The sequence below is a fragment of the Tetrao urogallus genome (genome assembly GCF_951394365.1).
Source record: "Tetrao urogallus genome assembly, chromosome: Z".
Lineage (NCBI taxonomy): Eukaryota > Metazoa > Chordata > Aves > Galliformes > Phasianidae > Tetrao > Tetrao urogallus.
This window is the reverse complement of record NC_136816.1, coordinates 67,347,105-67,362,148: the sequence shown is the minus strand read 5'-3', so window position 1 is coordinate 67,362,148 and position 15,044 is coordinate 67,347,105. Positions and strand designations below refer to the sequence as shown.

At 41.8% G+C, this 15,044-nt stretch overlaps 1 protein-coding gene across 1 annotated transcript in view; it reads left to right on the top strand.

The window, feature by feature from the left end:
• DNAI1 (dynein axonemal intermediate chain 1) overlaps window positions 1–15,044 on the top strand; it is a gene marked incomplete at both ends in the record, with an annotated part of 135,691 nt that overhangs the window by 50,672 nt on the left and 69,975 nt on the right. The window lies entirely within an intron of this gene.

Genomic DNA, 15,044 nt, shown 5'->3' with positions numbered 1-15,044 from the left:
ATAAGCGTTGGGAATTTATTTTTCAGGGAATGAGGAAGATTTTTTTGGCAGCCAGGAGAATTTACCCTGAGGGTGGTACAGTGTTGCCAAGTCTGACTATTCAGGGATCACAAGGCAGGCTCTCAAAATCAGGAGATGATTACAAATGATAAGAGTTGACTTCTTTTTATTTTCCTCCTGTGATTTCAGGGTAGAATATGGTGTTTTAAAACCTTCCTTTATTGGCATGAAGGCTGGCTAAGAACATTTCATTCTGAAACAAAGAGGAACTTGTGTTTAAATAATGAGGCTGAGGCTTGGAGGAAATCTCCTGCTACTGCAGCACTAGTGATACAGCAGGAATTTGCAGCCCTATTGTAGCTCCTGTCCATAAGATTCCCATCATGAACGCAGAGATGTAGTTCCCAAGTTAATGGACTTTTGACAAAAGCTCCAGTTGGTTTGTGGCTGTGCAGATCTGATGAGTTATAACTTTTGCCATTTGATGTGTTTTGTGAGACTGACTTGCAGCTGGAATCTGATCCTTGGAATACAATCACTGGTAAGTCGTGGGTCTGATCCATCTTTGCTAGATTGGTACTCCTTGCTGTTCATTTGCTTTCTTTAATATTATGCTTTCTTATCTTTTAGATTGCTGCTGTGGCTGAACTATGATTTTTAATGAAATTTTCTGAATTTGATTCCCACTGAGAAGGGTGAATTAAGTTTTGCAAGGGAGCGTTTGAGCTATTTTTTCAGATTTGCAAAAAGGTTTTCAAGACTTCCAGCCAAACCTCAAGCCCCACTGGGATCTTCCACACTTTAAAGGCATCAGAGCTTAGCTTCTTCCTATATGCTTGTTGTACTGCAGAATCTCTGACAGCCTGTAGTTCTTCCAGACTTCACAGCATGCCCTGAAAATCGCAATTTCCTTTTCTTATTTGAAACAAATTCTTATCATTTCTTGCATATGGTTTTACCGCTGACAGCCTGTAGTCCCAGCCTGAATACTAAGACTGTAGTGCTGTTTCTTGAGTTCTTTTACAGTGTAGGAATGTCTTCAGCTTAACTCTCAAAGTAGGAGCCACAGAAAAGGAATCTCCATTAATTTACAAATGATATTCAGTTGGGACCATGTTCTATGTTGACCACCAGCTGATTCACATTTTAACATGCCATTGTCTTCCCAATTTGAGTTGTATTATTTCTTGAATCCTCAGCTTTCTCCAAGCCTCTCTGGGTGGCATTTGAACCATTCTTGACGTATTTTTTCTTTTACTTAGCGCATGCATTTATGTAACTGCAAATTTAGTTAAAAGAAAGGGAAAAAGTGTCATCTCCAGCTGAATTGGAAAATAAAATTGTTGTCAATTCAGGTAAACGGCTTCAGAGCAGGAAATCTGAAAGTCACATATAATGACTGAGATAACAGGGCAACGAAGGCTGACTGTCAGGAGGGGTGGTGACCACAACTGACCAGTATTTTCTGTGGTCATGACATTCCCCATTGTGTTGAATAGGAGAGGGCAGTCTTGGAATATCTGAAATAATGCTAGGCTGTGTTCTGATTTCATGACAGGCTTACCAGACTATCTGGCTATGGAATTATCTTTAAAATGTGTTTATTTAAAGATCAGATTCAGCCTACGCTTTTCACTGGGAAGGTATTTGAGTATGTCTCCCTTCTGCATTAAAACATACTTCTATGCTGGAATAAAAACTGTAAGTTGGTCTGGCATCGGTCTGACTTTAACCTTGCTGATGGCAGGGTTGGTTTCAAAGAGAAGCACAATAGTGATACACAGTCAGACTGGAATTAGCCTCTAGAAATCATTTACTAGGTATCAGGACAGGCTTAATTCTGCCTAATGGCTTACAACATGTGTGGCACTTCTTAGATCAATGTCTTAATACTCAGGAAGATGGTAACTGTCTCCACTTAAGCATCCTGTACCAGCACTGTCAGATTCATTTGCTGGAGAAAAAGCCTTGAAGACCTGACGCTCCTTGCCACGTGGTTGGTGTTTCTACAAACCTGAAATTCAGAAGTAAAAGGCCAGAGCTTGGGCTGGAAAATAGGTGGAGGATTTCCTGCTTCGGATAGGTGGGATGACAACAATACATCCTTCTGGACACGCCTCTGTATGGCAACAGGGACCCTTTCATTCCTTGTGCAGATGTGTAAGCTGAGGATCTTGAAGCTCATCACAGACTGTGTCCTATCTCTTGTCCTTCTCTTTGAAGAGAGAGCCCTGCAAGGTCCCAAAACATTCTACTGCGTGAAGACATACACAGAGAGGCATGCCTGAGTTAATGACCAGCAATGTACTTTGCTCCTGGTTGGGAAATTTTGAAAGACCACTTTAGTGCCAAAGCAAGGAGCATTGCTACCCGGAACCTTGTCCTCTTTTCCAGTCGGCAAAGAGTGGGCAGAGGGTGTGTACAAACATTTTGAGGATGCTCCCATATTTTCCCTTTTGTGTGCTGTTTAAAGGTAGAGCAGATCATAACACTCAGTATATCCCCTGGAAAATACATTGGCTCCTGTCTATCAGCTGTTCACAGGCTGGATCTGCTGGCTCTGTAAGAACAGAGACACTGGGGAAGGGATTTGGTGTTGTACCACATATGTTAATGTTGTCCGACATACCTCTCTGTATTATAAATATCTCTATCGGATAGTGGAACCGCATTAATTTGTACATGTTTTCATGCCAAATTTGCTTGCCTTTTCTAATCAAATATTTACAAACAGTCTCACCATGCTGTCTGGCATCATGAGGCAGCTCTCTGAACAAAACCATTAATTTTATGTTGCTCAGCATCGGTTGATTAGATGCTTTGTGGAGGAAGAATTGATATGAAAGCACGGAAATGAAATCAACTCCTGCCAAGCTCTGTAGCCTCTTGCTACATGTTGCTTTCATTCGCCAACTGGTTTTATTAATTTATCTGAGAGAATAGTGAGTGAATCTTACTAGAGAATTGCACTGGCTGTGAAGCAGCACTCAGAAGCATGACAGTGTGGCTTCTTTGCTGTTTTCTTTCTGCACCTCTGTTCCCAACACCAGAGGTCATCTTTCTGCTGTTTGTTTGAAGCAATTTCTGCTCCAGCTGTGACATCTAGACCTTACAAGTATAAAGAAACAAACAGGAAGATCTCAACCTCCTCCAGGCCAAACATTATTTGTGAGAAAGGTTGAAATCGGAGTAGCTATGGGCCGGGTAACCTATGCTGCACTTCTCCTAGCAGTGCTAATTTCTACTTGCCTTTGCCTTTCTGCCTTGTGCTGCAGTTGTCCATGTTTGTTCAGACTTACTTCACAGCCGGTGGATCTGAGAGCTTCTCTGTGGCGCCCTGGGGTTGCAGAGGGGGCAGGATCTCTGCCTGTCTGTTTTAGATGTGCAAACGGTCTTTTTCGCTCTGATACTTCAGCTCCTTCCTGCCTTGATAGTCTACATCTGCCTAGATGAGGCCGGGCAGCCCTGCCTACATTCTTACTGATGAAAAAGCCAAGCCTGCCTGCCGAGACAACAGACATGCAAAGACAACATGTATCCAGAGCTGCATGAATCTCAGATCCCATAGGGCAGTCCTGGCAACAAAAGGCTCTATTCCTGTAATTCCCCTTGAGGGACAAGTGTCTCTGGAGTCTTTGTTTTTCAGAGTGGTAATTCACTGTTGAGTGATGCTTCTCCGGGCCAGTACCCCATCACTGTATGTGCATTCTGGAGTGCTCCCAACTGGTCCAAACCATCTTCAGCTCCTGCAAAGAGCAGAAATCTCACTCAGTCAGCTGTCTGTCCTCACTGGCTAATATCTAGTTCACGAGCTGTCACAAGGCGGCTTTGAAAACTGAGTCTTCTTTTGGTTTCGTTTAAGAACTGCTAATTACTTAGATTGAATGTTATACACATGTGATATCACCATCAGTGCTCTAAGATGATGATACCATTTAAAATGAGTGGTTTTCATGCAGATGAGCAAGCACAGGGTCACAGAGTTAGGACAACAAGAGGTGAGAAGAGGTGGCAAAGAGAAATAGATGAGCAGCCCATATTTAGATTGTTTTGTGTCTGTCATGAAACTGGACTTGAAAATATCCTTCTGCCTTCTTGTACACTCTGAGAAAAGAAACAGCTGCAGAAGTTCAGCTCAGGAGCTCTGACACAGGATGTGGAAAGCTTTCACTGACCAGAGACCAGCAGGAGGGAGGAGGTACCACTTCAGCATATGATACTGGTGGGACCTTTTCTGAAATGCTGCATCCAGCTACAAACAATTCAGTCTTCACTATGGACACTCAAAAAAACTTCAGAGGAGAACCACCGTATGACTTACGTTTGGAAACTACCTTACAGTGAAATACTTGCACATCTTAACTTAATTAGCTTAGTTATTAAAGAGTAAGCTAATTAAATAGTGATTTTCTTATTATCTATTAGTTACTTGAAAGGAAAGGAAGGAGATGTCTTACAGAACAGAACTCTTTTTTCTTGCTTTTTCATCTAGGATGGAATCTAGCAAATGGAATTCAGAGATCTCAGAAAACTGCAAATGAATTGATTTTTTAAATAGTGGAAGTGATTAAGCATAATTCAGCATGTGCAGAATTATTTCATCACAACCATCTCTTCTGGCCTTAGACTTTATGAATCTGCATAGGGCTCATTCCATCATTAATTTTAGTGATATGTAAGTTACTTTGCAAGCTCCTGAGTTTAGACAGCTTGTCATTATTTGTAGGGCAGAATGGTACAAAGAAATTGCATAGGGTTCCATTAAAGTCTTTTACTTCTAAGATTTTTCTGTCTTTTGTTCTGAAGATGAAAGATGATCATTTTTCAACAGTAGGGATCAGCAAAAACCTGAAGGAAATCTATCTAATGTAATGTTTTCATTAGAGCTGAAACTTGTGAGACATTGAAACTCTTCTTCGCCTACCTTTTGGTTTTGCCACTCCACAACAAAAATTCGTTATGTCCAGTATAACATTTCTCCCTACTGATCTGCAATTTAGGGAATTAAGTTATAATTTTCCATTCTTCATGCTTTGTAGTGTTTGGCAGGCTGCTAAAGCATTAGAATACACCCAAGAATATCTGGATTTTAACCTCAATGATTCGTATCACAGACCACCGTATGCTATCATTCCATCAGGAATACTTTAAAAAATGGTCTGAAAAATAAAAAAATAAGTAAAAATGAAAAATAAGAACTGAAAAATAAGTACTGACCAAATTCTGAGGTTTTAGAAATGTTTAGCACCAGAAGAGAGTAAAAATCTCTGCACTTTTTTTTTTCTTTTTCTATTTCAGTGAGTGCCACATGTTTTGTTCTCAAGGATATCACTTTGCAGTAATATAGCCCAGAGATAATAAAATGAGTTTTAGGATATTGTTACATGAAGTCAACTAGAGAAGGTAGGAAAGAGATTTATTCAGAGATGTTTACAGCTCTGTATCAGTGAGAAATCTAATCTGCAAAACATGTAACCAGCTTTTAGTTGTTTCTTCAGCAACTTCTCTCCACTTCCATTTTGCTGGCTATAAGATAGGAAGGCCATGATTTTCCCATTGGAGAACTGGAAGTTTACTTTGTGCACAGAGCATCCTTATTTTTTTCAAAAGTGGATTCAGGTCATAGTTAAATTTTAGGAATTAATTGCTGTTGGAGTCCCACCTGCCATAAAAGACAGGCAGCAGGTACAGCTCTAAGTGCTATTGCCAACTTGTTCAGCTGTGAATTATTCTCATCAGATTCCTACAGGTATCAGAGAACTGACTCAAGATCTGCTTTCAAATGGGGTTCAGTAGCATTTGCCAGCTCCTCTCTTCACATGATGCCAGATGAGCTGTTTTGCAGCACTGCACAGGAGACGTCTGTAGAGGGACAGCATCACCTGTTCTTATTGTTTGGTGAGTGCATAAAAGAGAAGGCCAGCACAGTAGATTCTAGTTGCTACTACTGTGAATGCCACATTGGGTGCCAAGGATCACAGAAATCACAGAAAGTCAGGGATTGAAAGAAACCTCAAAAGATCCAGTCGATGCCAGTACTGGAGCAGGAACACCACCCGTCTACTGCCTAGATGCTGTGCAGTCCCCGGCCTTTTCCTTAGCTGCAGAGTTTGGAGCAAAGCTGGATGCCCAGCAGTAATCTAGCTGGTGGGGACAGGAGGTAATGGGAAACTGAACTCCCCTTGAATTCCCACTGTGAATCCATGGTCTTGTAGTTTGGTTTGATTTACATAATGGTTGGCTTCCCAGAGTGGAAGTGCACAAAGTTGCTTGTCACTAGAAAAAAGTGGAAGATTCTTCTTAGGTATATAAATATCTGATGGTAAGCAACAGAGATAAGTGGATCTGGATTCTTGTTGGTGGCACTGGGGGAGAGGACAAAAGACAATGGACAACAAACTAAGACAGAGAAAAGTTCATTTAAACATAAGACAGAACTTCTTGTCTGGGGGATTGGCTGAACGATGAAACAGTTTACAGGTTGTGGAAAAATCTCCTTGAAGATCATCAAAACCTGACTTGACACATTCCTGGGCAACATGCTGTAGTTGGCCCTGCTTTAAGCACTGACTAGATGCTCTCTAGAGCTTCCTTCCAACCTCAGCTATTCAGTGGTTATATGGTTCTTTTCTTTTTTCTCAACTCACTCCCATCATATCTAAATGTGAACTAAAAGTTGGCCCACAGTTTGCACGGGTGTTTGATGCTTCCTTTATGTGAGCCTTCCTGCCAGTTCCATTCTTTTATAACAAGTGATTGCTGTTCAGAAATTTCACTCTGAAAGATCCTCCCCTTGCTATGACTTTTTTTCCCCTTGCTTTTGTTACCTGATCAAAAGATTGAAAGCTATTGATTTGTTGCCATTTACATTGCGAGCTGACTTTATTCGAGACTAACAGATATAGAATTTGCTTTTATTTTAATTTTATATTTCAGTATTTCAGAAAACGAACTGTTTTGCTCACAATCTACATTTACTAATTCTTAAAAAACACTCATACGCTTATACCGATCACCAATTAAATGCTTCACAGATCTGCTTCAGAAGTACCGTATTTCATGCACTAAAAATAAAAGCAAGCCAAGAAGAAATAAATTACTGTGAGAAGAACTAAATAGCTGGTCTGTATTCCAGGCATGTACAAACAGGAATGCTGAAAGATGCTGTGCACATTTCATCAACAGTAGCTGGCTTCTGCACAGGATAGTGGGAGGAGGACCTTTAGGGACCTGGGCGATGCCTAATGACAAATTAATAAGGATTTAGACAGGATTCCAGAAAAAATATCACTTTATCAATGCCTTGGTTTTTTACACTTTTGTAAGTATCTGATGTCAGTGCTGCTGAAAATGGGACAGGGGCAGTGGTCTGAGCTATAATGGCTGCTGCCACGTTCACTGTTGTTGAAAGTGCATGCCTGTACAAAACAGACTACAGGCTGACCTGTGCATACATCTCTGCTGCTTCTGCGCTCCGCCGTGAAACCTAAGACTTATGCCGAATGTCTTCAGAAACATTCTCAGAGCTGCGGTATCATTTCTAATTGCCACCTTTTAGGCCTAGGCTGGACATGTCTGTCTCGTCAGGCATCTGTCTGCTTTCAAGAGGCTGCAGCACCATCATAAAACTCTTAAAGTGTCTGTCCTTTAATTATAGAACACATAAGCATCTCCTGCAGTGCATGCACCCCCTCGTTGCCCATCAGGCCCAGGAGTACTGATATGCCAGCAGCCTGGCTTGTTTGCAGTAACAGCAGGCTGGTGTGATTATCGAAAAGCGAAACATTCGTAGAGGTCTGTCTGCTGTGTGATCCGGGGGATTTCTGAATGATGTGTGCCTCCTCAAAGCCTCCTGCTGCTAACAAGCGCTTCGCCACTTGATGGCACTCTTAAATATTTAGTGGGTTGCAAGCGCCATCAAATAAGCCCCCTTTTTTTCAGAACAGGGGTAGAGGACGTAGAGCCTCATGTATTAAATAATAAAACACTATAAAGTTTGCAGCTTAAGCTGACCAAAACAAGAAAGGCAGGAGCAAGAGTTGAGTCCGTTGTGCTGGTGGCTGCCAGCTGTGTGCAGCGGTTCAGCACTGGTCTGACTCCCAGCTCTGGAGTGCTCCGCAGAAATGACTGTCCTGTCAGTGCTGGGGTTGGGAATGTCCTTCGCTGCCTGGCTTCTGAGGAGCTATGTGTTATGTGAGACTGTTAACTTGTCTGTCTGTCGTGAATGTATTCCTGTAAACCATAGCAGTGTTGCTCTTGACATTACCAATGGATGGAACTTACATAGCCCACATCAGTCATCCCTTTTTCCCCTCTTCTGTGGTGTATATTATCAGAAGTGCTGCGAGAAGTTTGGAGAAGAAAGAGCTAAGACCATGTTAGCTGGTCTGGAATAAAAATCTCATTGTTGCTACTCTTTGTTGTATGGACTCTCTTCCTTTTATTTGGGTACCTTCAGGGTGTCCATTAGCATTCATAACAATAGGTTGCACTATCACTATTTTCATTGCAAAACCAAATCTAAACCTATAATGCAAAGCTCTTTCTGATCAGTGTGAGAAAAGTCTGGCACTATTTAGAGCTCTATGAATTCAACCCAGTTGTGTACTCCTTTTCTTTCCAGTGCTTACCTGCTCTACTTTATGTGAACCAGAGGAGAGCTGAGCTGCAAGTCAAATACTCCTGTTGGTCTCAGGAAGGCATGGTATCTTTTCATCCCGTTTTCTACTGTTCTTGTCTGCCCCTGAGACTCTCCTGTAACATGCAGCAACAAACATGCCTTACTTGTACTTGTTTGCACAGGTGTTTACAAATCTCTATTTTTTGTTGTACCAGTTGACTGCAGTGTCTCTTGTATTTCTTTTCCAGACTGTATTTTAGAGTAAGATGCAAACATGCATGACAGCTTATTTCCATACAGGCTGTTTGTATCTATTAGTCTGGGCTTCTGGAGTCTGTGTCTTGATTCTGACATGTGTGGAGCCCACAGCAATAATTATGACTGTGGCATGGCCTCAGGTCATGTGTAAATTACAGCCTGCCTTGTTGCCTGTCAATTTTGTCTTTTCTAAAATTTCCAAAAGGCTTTAAAATCCTATTTTTTCTCTCTCCAATCAGAACTGCAAGGTCTGTGCTTCCCAAACAGAGCCACAATTAATAACATTACCTTGATCAGGAGTACCAGGAGTTAGTCCAACACTTGGTGGAATATGTCGGGCAGAATACTAAATGTGACATTCCAACATCTGAATCAGCACAAATCAAAGCAGTCTGCAATTTGCCAGCGCTGGACTGAGGGGATTGCCCCAAGCTTGCAGAGCTTGCTGCTGGCCAGAGGGCATCTGCTTATCCCTGGAGCCAGGAAATGCTCACTGAGCTCAGCGCAGCACAGGTGGTCGTAGCAGCAGGATTCAATTTCCACTGACAGATGGCAGAAAATAAATACTGGTGGAGTTATCAGCTCAGACAGCATCTTGGAGGAGATGCTGTTGAGATCAGTGGTGGCCCTGGAGCTAGGCTTTATTTTTGTTGGTCCTCAAGATGGAAATACAAACTCACCACAGAAGGAATGTGTGACTGATGAAAACACAGGTGGAGTTGCAAATGCTAGGAACAGGGCTGTCAAACAGTGATTAATTTTGTGGTCAATGTGAGTTAAGCAAACCAAATGCATTTTAATGCATCCAAATATAACATTATACCTCTCTAAACAAGGAGGAGTGTTGCATCTTGGAAGGCAGCAATTCCAAAAAAAAGTAGGCTTTTGTGGACAAGCAATAAATTTGAGTTTCCAATGTGAGATTTTGGCAAGGAGGGTGGATGTGATCTTGGAGTGCAAACAGGGAATCCTGAATGGCAGCAGAGAGATGATTTAAGTGTTAGTGAGACTGATACTAGAATACTGTGTTTGGTTCTGGAGCCAGTATTTTTCAAAGAATGCATAAAAACCAGCAGATAGTTCAGAAAGAGCCCCAAGCTGTTTCAAGAAGTGGAGAAGTTGCTTTAAAAGTGGAGAGAGAACAACATATCCAGTTGAAATCCAGGCTGCTTGTGAATTTCGTCTGACCTGAGCACAAGTCCTAGCCATGTGAGGGACTCTGATTCGGTGGAAAATTTCTTAATATTCTACAGTTCTCCACAACTGAGAAGCAGCTTTCTCTTTGCAGCTCTGAAGGCAGCACCTTTGACTGGTGTGGCAAAACTTGTGATGGTCCCCAGCCCTTTGCTGAGCTCTGTGCCAACATGTTGAAAATAAATCCAATTTTTTACTTCAGACTGAGAAGGACATCAAATACATGCTGAAAACTGACTTGCATTAGTTTTAAATAACTTAATGAAGAGAAATGCTGGATATAAAATAATTCCTTCATTCAACCAAGATAAGCAGAGTGAGAATTAACAGTGGTAAGATGGACAAGTCCAATAAGGAGTTAGGTGTGACCTTTTAATCACTTCACATTATTATGCATTCAAACTTTAAAATGATGTGGCTTCTCTACATCTCAAGATCTTCAAGTGAAGAATGCATGTGCAGCCAAAAACAAGTTATAGAGTTCGAAACAGGGAACACCTGTAACATTTGTGAGCGGTGAAACAGAAAAGGCCAGGCTTTCTGGCCCTGAGCCACAAATTAAGGAGTTCTTAAAACATTTTCTTTTCTGAGAAGGGAATGTTTGTGTTGTTTGGTGTAAGTTGAATTTTCCCTGCTGACAGTGAGTTTCATAGCCATGTCCACAGAGATCAAGGTTTGTATCAAAACAGCAATATACTTGGGTACTGGTGGCTGTTATAAGGAGTAGAAACAGAATGAGCATCAGTGATTCCAGTTTAAATCTCGTGGGATCCTGGGCTGAGGCAACCTTGAGCAGAGCCTTGTGAAGTCCTGGTTCTACTCCCAGTTCTTGTAGCTTGCGGTCATGTCCTGGGCAGTCCCTCCATTCGCCCTTCTCCTTCCCTTAGCTATGAGAAGTAGTGCTGCAGATGCTTAAAGGACTCTGAAGTGCTATAAAGCCTCCAGTTATTATTGTTAGTTCTCATCAGCCTTTGAAAACGCATTCAGCACATACTCAGATTCTCTGAGCTCCACGAAAAGATTTCTTCTTTCCTGATTTTTCTGAAGTATTGGCATACAGTGATGCTTGACTTGCCAGCCGTTTCCCTTCTTACAAGCATGCCTGTTCTGCAAGTGCAGAGAAGTGTGGAGCTGGCAGAGCTATTTAAGTGAGTGAGGAGAGAGTCTTGCTGAAGCAGCACAAGCTCACCCAGCGTGTTTTACAGCAGGGTAGATGAACCTGTGCTCAGTGCCACACTGCACAGGTTTTGCTCACTGATAGAAGAAAAATGTATTGACAATTCATTAATTTGTGACTTGCTCAGTCATCTGTGCTGTGCAGGTTGTAGCATGTGCATAAGCTTAGACTATGCACAAGGTTTTACAGAAGTGAGTGATAATAATAATTTACTTGGGGACATTTGGTGGACTGCAGATAACCTTTTTTTGTCCTCTGCTGTTGAAACAGTTGAAAGGCAAGTAAGCAGCTGAGCCACTTCTTTGGGTACCAAAACTTTTGTCACTGAAACTGATCTCTAGTCCCTGGAAGATATCGCATAGCTGGTGAAAAGCACAGCCAGCCATGGCCCTTGGCTTCTCTGAAATTCAACCCTAAACGAGAGAGCCCCAGCCAGCAAGCTCATCAAAGTGTGGGCATATCTAGGAAAGGAACGTAGATATGCTTCTGCAGCTGTGATGCTCAGAAACAAGCAGCTGTTCTCAGCCGTTCTTCTCCGTATTGCTTCTTTTTATAGATGGGCAGATTTTAAGCAATGGTGTTTCCTTTTAGCGTGGTGATTTCTTGGTACAAGCTGTATCTGTGAGTCAGCTGATGGTCTTGATTTATAAAAAGAAATGTATCTTAGGATTTAAGATAGAAGGCTGTAGTGTTTGGGGTTTTAAGCCCTCCAGAGATAAAATAATTTGCAAGTTTAAGACACAAGAAACTATAGCATCGCCTTTTCTGTAGTAAACCATCTCTACTTTGACTCATGACCATTGAAGATTTTAACATCTAAATTTTAGTGAATGCAGGATTTACCCAGGCATTGTAACTGGCACTGTTCTCCAGCTGTTGTGTTGTGCTTCCATGTTTGGCCAACAAGGATTTTGTAAGAAGCAAAGGAAAAACATACACGGCTCAAGAGTTTTTTGGTGATCTAAGAGGGAAAGATGAAAAAAATAATAATTCTGTCCAACAGCAGAATATCTTGATCTGATACTGAGCACACAGAGATGCTTTTAAGTTCAGCTAAGGAAAACTATAAATGAAAAAAATCTGTTAACACGGCCACTTTGTAAACATCAGAACAAAAGATTTATATGCATGAGCCATTGGGTGATAGCAGAGTGATATTCCAAGGTACTGTACTCCCTCTACATCAGTATTTTTCTGAACAGGCTTTGGGTTGAATCTGCCCAACTATATATGCAAATGCAGGTGAATATTTTAGATAGCAGTCACGGTTGGTTTGAAATCTATTTCTGATTGCATGTGATACTTACAGGCTCAGTTCTTCTGGTTGAGACCAGTACTGATGCCATTTGCATCTGCCATTAGCAAAGCTTCTCTTCCAAAAAAGATTTGTTATGTGTCAGGTTCTGATATGTAACCTCTGCTCAGTTGAACACTGAGGATCCTCATCACATACATTTCTTCCTCATTACAGCAAGAGTCTATTCACTTTCCTCTCTTTGCTGTGCTGCTTTGCATCTTCCTGTAAAGTGGAATACAACTCCTGCTGGCACGCTTGTCAGAATAACTGTCTAGTATCTCTGGTGTCTCCAGCCCTTATATCTCAGAAAAAGAGCCACATGTCAAGTTGCACTTTGTGGGTCTGCAAAAGGCAGATGCTTTAGCCTCTTCCAGTGTGTGGTGGTGTATCCATGCAGTGCAGACCAGCGAAGTGCAGCTGCTTCTGATCTGAAGTTGCTGCTTTTGACTCTAGCAGGGGTACAGCAGCCACAGCCAGCTCTTGAGTCTGCACCCTTTGCTTCACTTTGTTCTTACAACACTGTCTCAGTAAGCTGCCTGCATCCTCAGAGGTGGCCTGGACAAGATTCATTCAAATCTTTGGTGGGATGAATCCCCCACAGAAGGCGTGTCTTTCTGCTCTCTGCACAGAGACCATAGAGGAACAGCCATCCAAGTCCTCTCAACCCAGTGCCAACAGGTAGAAAATGGATGTACATCATGGAGTTTTTGGAAATATACTTGGTTCCTGAGCACACACCGGGAGAAATAAGAGCACAAATCAGCTAGAGTTCAAAGGCTGTCCAACAGATTTGACTTACTAGTCCATTTAATGCGAGTCACTCCTGGCAGGTCATCTTCACAGCCTTCTGGCTGTCTTTGTTTCTGAGGAGGGGAGGGATTCATACTTGTCAGGGCTGGACCTCAACCTAATACCAGTTCAGTGACATTACTTGGCAAAGGTAAGTCTGCGAAGAGGACAGGGAAAATCTTTGAAGGGGAAAACAAGTTTGCTTCCTTTCATCTAGATTTCTAGGAATAAGCTTCTCCCTCTTCCCAAAAAATATGTTAATACTATTTGTGGTCAAATACATTTAAAGTGATGCTAGTTTTGGAATTCTGCCTTTCTGCAAAATAAGGAAACCCTTTTCCCTGCCTGGCTCTAGTATACAGAGGGAAACCATGAAAAGCAGTGTAGTATACTTGGAAAGTTAGAATATTTCCACCATCCAAGCACACAGCAGAACTGGTACTTTTACTGATGTGTGAATTACTTTACTAACTCTTTGGATGTTCTGTGTGGGCATGATAAATTTGAGGTCAGCAGAGCCTGTACCTACCTGTGCGTTGATTTGGGTTCAGCCTCCTGACAAGGAAAGCACTCAAGTTAGTGTTATCACTACGGCACACATTTACCGAGTCCTTATTCCACAGGGTGGTCAAAATGTTAGGCAAGGCACGAAACACTCTTCTGGAAATAAGATGAGTAGTGTGCCTACAGCACAGAAAACAGTGACTTCATTTCCCATATACTATCTATCAGACGGCATTTGACCGTTAAAAAAAAAAAAAAAAGAAAAAAAAAAAGGAGTTTGTAGTGATGGCTAGGGTGCCCTGAGAGAGAGCACTTGGTTGATAGATTAGAAAGGCTCCTCTTTTGCTTCTGGAGAGCTTATCTACATCAGCAGCTTCTCTTCCCCATTAGAAGAATTTGGAAATTGGTTTTTAGGCAAGCAAAAAGCCTGAGAGTTGTAGAGGACAGTCAGGACAGAATAGAAAAAGCAAACAAAAGAAAGATGGTCCTGTTGTGAATAGAAGAAATTCAGGCAGCACAGAGGAGATGTAAAAGTAGGCAGAAAAGGAAAAAATGGACAGACTTATCTAGAGAGAGCGTCTGTGCCACATAAAGAGATGCTGGACATAGCTGAAAATAGAGGTGCACTGACTTGTGCATTGTACAGTTTTGTGTACCTGCAGTAGATATGGTGCTTTACACATACTTCAATGAAATGCTTTTAATGAAACTGGGGAAATTTAGATTGCTAAATGGCAGTGAGGCACTGGCACAGGCTGCCCAGAGAGGTGGTGGATGCCCCATCCCTGGAGTCACCCAAGGTCAGGCTGGAGGGACTCTGAGCACCTGATGGAGCTGTGGTGTCCCTGTTCATTGCAGTGGAGTTGGACCAGGTGACATTTAAAGGTCCCTTCCAACTCAAATGATACTATGATTCTAAGAAAGAGTGCAAGCTTTAACATCACATATTGCCAACACAGAATTTGAAATATATCTGTCCTCAATTCTGTCTGAGATGTGTGCAGTGTTAATGAAATTCAAGCCAACAGAAGAATTGTCCAGGACACTGAAATATGCTTATCCTTCAAGGCCTCTCAAATTTCTTTCCTAGAAAGAAAAGCTGCTAAAATACTGATTTCTCTGCATACACAGTTGTCCCTAAATCCCTGACGTATCAATGGAGAAAAGGATGTTCACATGCAGGCACCCTAACGTGATCGTTTGAT